The sequence below is a fragment of the Danio rerio genome, chromosome 12 (genome assembly GCF_052040795.2).
Source record: "Danio rerio strain M-AB ecotype USA chromosome 12, GRCz13ab, whole genome shotgun sequence".
NCBI classification, from domain to species: Eukaryota; Metazoa; Chordata; class Actinopteri; order Cypriniformes; family Danionidae; genus Danio; species Danio rerio.
The window spans coordinates 26,275,001-26,282,500 of NC_141032.1; the positions used below are offsets into that span (position 1 = coordinate 26,275,001).

General features: G+C 36.3%; 1 long non-coding RNA gene across 1 annotated transcript in view; it reads left to right on the forward strand.

The window, feature by feature from the left end:
- The window catches only part of LOC148679617 (uncharacterized), a 2,089-nt gene extending 174 nt beyond the window's left edge, over window positions 1-1,915 (forward strand). Inside the window, exons 1-3 of the long non-coding RNA XR_015944914.1 lie at window positions 1-840; window positions 929-1,024; window positions 1,067-1,915. The exon at window positions 1-840 is cut by the window's left edge and continues 174 nt beyond it. This is a non-coding gene — a long non-coding RNA (uncharacterized LOC148679617). The remainder of the gene's footprint in view (window positions 841-928; window positions 1,025-1,066) is intronic.
- Window positions 1,916-7,500: the final 5,585 nt, after the last annotated feature.

The following is a 7,500-nucleotide window of genomic DNA, read 5'->3' on the forward strand; positions in this document are numbered from 1 at the left end:
TTACTAGCAAGATTCCAGCATGAATTAGCATGCTACTAGCATGATTCTAGCATAAATTAGCATGTTGTTAGCATGCTTCTAGCATGAATTAGCATGTTACTAGCATGATTCTAGCATGAATTAGCATGTTGTTAGCATGATTCTAACATGAATTAGCATGTTACTAGCATGATTCTAGCATGAATTAGCATGTTGTTAGCATGATTCTAGCATGAATTAGCATTTCACTAGCATGATTCTAGCATGAATTAGCATGTTGTTAGCATGATTCTAGCATGAATTAGCATGTTGTTAGCATGATTCTAGCATGAATTAGCATGTTACTAGCATAATTCTAGCATGAATTAGCATGTTGTTAGCATGATTATAGCATGAATTAGCATGTTACTAGCATGATTCTAGCATGAATTAGCATGTTGTTAGCTAATTCTAGCATGAATTAGCATGATTCTAGCATGAATTAGGATGTTGTTAGCACGATGCTAGCATGAATTAGCATGATACTAGCATGATTCTAGCATGAATTAGCATGTTACTAGCATGAATCTAGCATGAATTAGCATGTTGTTAGCATGATTCTAGCATGGATTAGCATGTTACTAGCATGATTTTAGCATAAATTAGCATGATTCTAGCATAAATTAGCATGTTGTTAGCATGATTCCAGCATGAATTAGCAAGTGACTAGCATGATTCTAGCATGAATTAGCATGTGACTAGCATGATTCTAGCATGAATTAGCATGTAACTAGCATGATTCTAGCATGAATTAGCATGTTGTTAGCATGATGAATAGATAGATAGATAGATAGATAGATAGATAGATAGATAGATAGATAGGTAGGTAGGTAGGTAGGTAGGTAGGTAGATAGATAGATAGATAGATAGATAGATAGATAGATAGATAGATAGATAGATAGATAGATAGATAGATAGATAGATAGATAGATAGAGACAGACAGACAGACAGACAGACAGACAGACAGACAGACAGACAGATAGATAGATAGATAGATAGGTAGAGGTAGATAGATAAAGGTAGATAGGTAGAGGTAGATAGATAAAGGTAGATAGATAGATAAATAGATAGATAGATAGATAGATAGATAGATAGATAGATAGATAGATAGATAGATAGATGGTGTAAGAGCATGAGTCAAACAAGCCAACCCCCGCCTCTCTACGATGTTCTGATGCTGAGATATAGCTGGTGCCATATCGTTGCTAGGTTAGTCTGTTTTGTTGCTATGGAGTTGATTGACAGCTTAGACTGATGATGTATCAAAGCTTCTTGCCAGTATGAACAGTTAAACACAACCCCCATGTCTCTATCACACTGCAGCATGACAATATCAGTCTGAACCTCTTTAATTGCAGTCTATGGGACAGTTGCTAGGGTGCAGTATCTGGTTGTTAGGGTGTGGCTAGAAAGTTAAAAGGCCATCGGTGATTGGCTGCTGGCTAGACTGAGTTAAATGAGCCTAGCCATTAGTCTGTAGGACAGTCTGATGCAGAGTTATGAGCTCACAAAGTTTGATCCCATGTAAAGTCAATGAGAGTCTTTTGCAATGGAAGTCTATGGGACGGTTTCTAGGGTCCAAAAGTGGTTGCTAGGGCGTGGCCAGAAAGTTTAAAGGTGATCAGTCATTGGCAGTTTGATAGTCTGAGTTAAATGAGCCCAGTTAGAAGTCTGTGTGACATTCTGATGCGGAGTTATGAGGTCACAAAGTTTGATCCAATGTTACGTCTATGGGATTTTTCCGACGGTCCCGGGACGTTTTTCGGGAAACCGAAAGTCGGATCAGTCGGAAAGGATATAGCAACTCGAGTCAGAATAGTTCGGAGGTCTGACCCGAGTTTGATGGTCATAGCTTGAAAGGCCTAAGAGGAGATAGAGTTTAATTTTTAGTCTCAGAAGAAGAATAATATAGAAAAATAATAACTAGATTCTTAAAGTTTGAGAACAAACTTTGAGGCTGGCTTGTGAAAGCCTGACGGTGATAGTTTATTTAGTTTAAACAGTTTTAAAAAGTATGAAAAGATAGATAGATAGATAGATAGATAGATAGATAGATAGATAGATAGATAGATAGATAGATAGATAGATAGATAGATAGATTAGCATGTTATTACCATGATTTTAACGTGAAATAGCATGTTGTTAGCATGATTCTAGCATGAATTAGCATGTTACTAGCATGATTTTAGCATGAATTAGCATGTTGTTAGCATGATTTTAGCATGAATTAGCATGTAACTAGCATGATTTTAGCATTAATTAGCATGTTGTTAGCATGATTTTAACATGAATTAGCATGTTGTTAGCACGATTCTAGCATGAATTAGCATGTTACTAGCATGATTCTAGCATGAATTGGCATGTTACTAGCATGATTTTAGCATGAATTAGCACAATTCTAGCATGAATTATCATGTTGTTAGCATGATTCTAGCATGAATTAGCATGTTGTTAGCATGATTCTAGCATGATTTAGCATGTTACTAGCAAGATTCTAGCATGAATTAGCATGCTACTAGCATGATTCTAGCATAAATTAGCATGTTGTTAGCATGCTTCTAGCATGAATTAGCATGTTACTAGCATGATTCTAGCATGAATTAGCATGTTGTTAACATGATTCTAACATGAATTAGCATGTTACTAGCATGATTCTAGCATGAATTAGCACGTTATTAGCATGATTCTAGCATGAATTAGCATGTTGTTAGCATGATTCTAACATGAATTAGCATGTTACTAGCATGATTCTAGCATGAATTAGCATGTTGTTAGCATGATTTTAGCATGAATTAGCATTTCACTAGCATGATTCTAGCATGAATTAGCATGTTGTTAGCATGATTCTAGCATGAATTAGCATGTTACTAGCATGATTCTAGCATGAATTAGCATGTTGTTAGCATGATTCTAGCATGAATTAGCATGTTATTAGCATGATTCTAGCATGAATTAGTATGTTGTTAACATGATTCTAGCAAGAATTAGCATGTTACTAGCATGATTCTAGCATGAATTAGCATGTTGTTAGCACGATGCTAGCATGAATTAGCATGATACTAGCATGATTCTAGCATGAATTAGCATGTTACTAGCATGAATCTAGCATGAATTAGCATGTTGTTAGCATGATTCTAGCATGGATTAGCATGTTACTAGCATGATTTTAGCATAAATTAGCATGATTCTAGCATGAATTAGCATGTTGTTAGCATGATACTAGCATGAATTAGCATGTGACTAGCATGATTCTAGCATGAATTAGCATGTGACTAGCATGATTCTAGCATGAATTAGCATGTAACTAGCATGATTCTAGCATGAATTAGCATGTTGTTAGCATGATGGATAGATAGATAGATAGATAGATAGATAGATAGATAGATAGATAGATAGATAGATAGATAGATAGATAGATAGATAGGTAGAGGTAGATAGATAGATAGATAGATAGATAGATAGATAGATAGATAGATAGATAGAAGTAGATAGATAGATAGATAGATAGATAGATAGATAGATAGATAGATAGAAGTAGATAGATAGATAGATAGATAGATAGATAGATAGATAGATAGATAGATAGATAGATAGATAGATAGATAGATAGATAGATGGAGTGCGAGCATGAGTCAAACAAGCCAACCCCCGCCTCTCTACGATGTTCTGATGCTGAGATATAGCTGGTGCCATATCGTTGCTAGGTTAGTCTGTTTTGTTGCTATGGAGTTGATTGACAGCTTAGACTGATGATGTATCAAAGCTTCTTGACAGTATGAACAGTTAAAAACAACCCCCATGTCTCTATCACACTGCAGCATGACAATATCAGTCTGAACCTCTTTAAATGCAGTCTATGGGACAGTTGCTAGGGTGCAGTATCTGGTTGTTAGGGTGTGGCTAGAAAGTTAAAAGGCCATCAGTGATTGGCTGCTGGCTAGACTGAGTTAAATGAGCTCAGCCATTAGTCTGTAGGACAGTCTGATGCAGAGTTATGAGCTCACAAAGTTTGATCCCATGTAAAGTCAATGAGAGTCTTTTGCAATGGAAGTCTATGGGACGGTTTCTAGGGTCCAAAAGTGGTTGCTAGGGCGTGGCCAGAAAGTTTAAAGGTGATCAGTCATTGGCAGTTTGATAGTCTGAGTTAAATGAGCCCAGTTAGAAGTCTGTGTGACATTCTGATGCGGAGTTATGAGGTCACAAAGTTTGATCCAATGTTACGTCTATGGGATTTTTCCGACGGTCCCGGGACGTTTTTCGGGAAACCGAAAGTCGGATCAGTCGGAAAGGATATAGCAACTCGAGTCAGAATAGTTCGGAGGTCTGACCCAAGTTTGATGGTCATAGCTTGAATGGCCTAGGAGGAGATAGAGTTTAATTTTTAGTCTCAGAAGAAGAATAATATAGAAAAATAAAAATAATAATAATAAGTTTAATAGGATAACAGTAGTCTGGCTTGCTACACAAGCCAGCCTAATAATAAGTTTAATAGGATAACAGTAGTCTGGCTTGCTACACAAGCCAGCCTAACTAGATTCTTAAAGTTTGAGAACAAACTTTGAGGCTGGCTTGTGAAAGCCTGACGGTAATAGTTTATTTAGCTTAAACAGTTTTAAAAAGTAAGAAAAGATAGATAGATAGATAGATAGATAGATAGATAGATAGATAGATAGATAGATAGATCTAGCGTGTAATAGCATGTTGTTAGCATGATTCTAGCATGAATTAACATGTTACTAGCATGAATTAGCATGTTGTTAGCATGATTTTAGCATGAATTAGCATGTTACTAGCATGATTATAGCATGAGTTAGCATGTTGTTAGCATGATTCTAGCATGATTTAGCACGATTCTATCATGAATTAGCATGTTACTAGCATGATTCTAGCATGAATTAGCATGTAACTAGCATGATTCTAGCATGAATTAGCATGTTGTTAGCATGATTCTAGCATGAATTAGCATGTTTCTAGCATTATTCTAGCATGAATTAGCATGTTGTTAGCTGGATTCTAGCATGAATTAGCATGTTACTAGCACGATTCTAGCATGAATTAGCATGTTGTTAGCACGATTCTAGCATTAATTAGCATGTTACTAGCATGATTCTAGCATGAAATAGCATGTTGTTAGCATGATTCTAGCATGAATTAGCATGTTACTAGCATGATTTTAGCATGAATTAGCATGTTACTAGCTAGATTCTAGCATGAATTAGCATGTTGTTATCATGATTCTAGCATGAATTAGCATGTTACTAGCATGATTTTAGCATAAATTAGCATGTTACTAGCATGATTCTAGCATGAATTAGCACGTTACTAGCATGATTCTAGCATGAATTACCATGTTGTTAGCATGATTCTAGCATGAATTAGCATGTTACTAGCATGATTCTAGCATGAATTAGCATGTTGTTAGCATGATTCTAGCATGTAACTAGCATGATTCTAGAATGAATTAGCATGTTGTTAGCATGATTCTAACATCAATTAGCATGTTACTAGCATGATTCTAGCATGAATTAGCATGTTGTTAGCATGATTCTATATTAAATTAGCATGTGACTAGCATGATTCTAGCATGAATTAGCATGTGACTAGCATGATTCTAGCATGAATTAGCATGTAACTAGCATGTTTCTAGCATGAATTAGCATGTTGTTAGCATGATTCTAGTATAAATTAGCATGTGACTAGCATGATTCTAGCATGAATTAGCATGTGACTAGCATGATTCTAGCATAAATTAGCATGTTGTTAGCATGATTCTAGCATGAATTAGCATGCTACTAGCATGATTCTGGCGTAAATTAGCATGTTACTAGCAGGATTCTAGCATGAATTAGCATGTTACTAGCATGATTCTAGCATGAATTAGCATGTTGTTAGCATGAATCTAGCATGAATTAGCATGTTACTAGCATGATTCTAGCATGAATTAGCATGTTGTTAGCATGATTCTAGCATGAATTAGCATGTTACTAGCATGATTCTAGCATGAATTAGCATGTTGTTAGCATGATTCTAACATCAATTAGCATGTGACTAGCATGATTCTAGCATGAATTAGCATGTGACTAGCATGATTCTAGCATGAATTAGCATGTAACTAGCATGTTTCTAGCATGAATTAGCATATTGTTAGCATGATGGATAGATAGATAGATAGATAGATAGATAGATAGATAGATAGATAGATAGATAGATAGATAGATAGAGATGGATAGATAGATAGATAGATAGATAGATAGATAGATAGATAGATAGATAGATGGTGTGCAAGCATAAGTCAAACAAGCCAACCCTCGCCTCTCTACGATGTTCTGATGCTGAGATATAGCTGGTGTCATATCGTTGCTAGGTTAGCCTGATTTGTTGCTATGGAGTTGATTGACAGCTAAGACTGATGATGTAACAAAGCTTCTTGCCAGTATGAACAGTTGAAAACAACCCCCATGTCTCTATCACACTGCAGCATGACAATATCAGTCTGAACCTCTTTAATGGCAGTCTATGGGACAGTTGCTAGGGTGCAGTATCTGGTTGTTAGGGTGTGGCTAGAAAGTTAAAAGGCCATCAGCTATTGGCTGCTGGCTAGACTGAGTTAAATGAGCTCAGCCATTAGTCTTAAGGAAAGTTTGATGCAGAGTTATGAGCTCACAAAGTTTGATCCCATGTAAAGTCAATGAGAGTCTTTTGCAATGGAAGTCTATGGGACGGTTTCTAGGGTCCAAAAGTGGTTGCTAGGGCGTGGCCAGAAAGTTTAAAGGTGATCAGTCATTGGCAGTTTGATAGTCTGAGTTAAATGAGCCCAGTTAGAAGTCTGTGTGACATTCTGATGCGGAGTTATGAGGTCACAAAGTTTGATCCAATGTTACGTCTATGGGATTTTTCCGACGGTCCCGGGACGTTTTTCGGAAAACCGAAAGTCGGATCAGTCGGAAAGGATATAGCAACTCGAGTCAGAATAGTTCGGAGGTCTGACCCGAGTTTGATGGTCATAGCTTCAAAGGTCTAGGACGAGATAGAGTTTAATTTTTAGTCTCAGAAGAAGAATAATAACTAGATTCTTAAAGTTTGAGAACAAACTTTGAGGCTGGCTTGTGAAAGCCTGACGGTAATAGTTAATTTAGTTTAAACAGTTTTTAAAAGTATGAAAAGATAGATAGATAGATAGATAGATAGATAGATAGATAGATAGATAGATAGATAGATAGATAGATAGATAGATAGATAGATAGATTAGCATGGTATTAGCATGATTCTAACGTGAATTAGCATGTTGTTAGCATGATTCTAGCGTGAATTACCAAGTTGTTAGCATGATTTTAGCATGAATTAGCATGTTGTTAGCATGATTCTAGCATGAATTGGCATGTTACTAGCATGATTCTAGCATGAATTAGCATGTTACTAGCACGTTTCTAGCATGAATTAGCATGTTGTTAGCACGATTCTAGCATGAATTAGCATGTTGT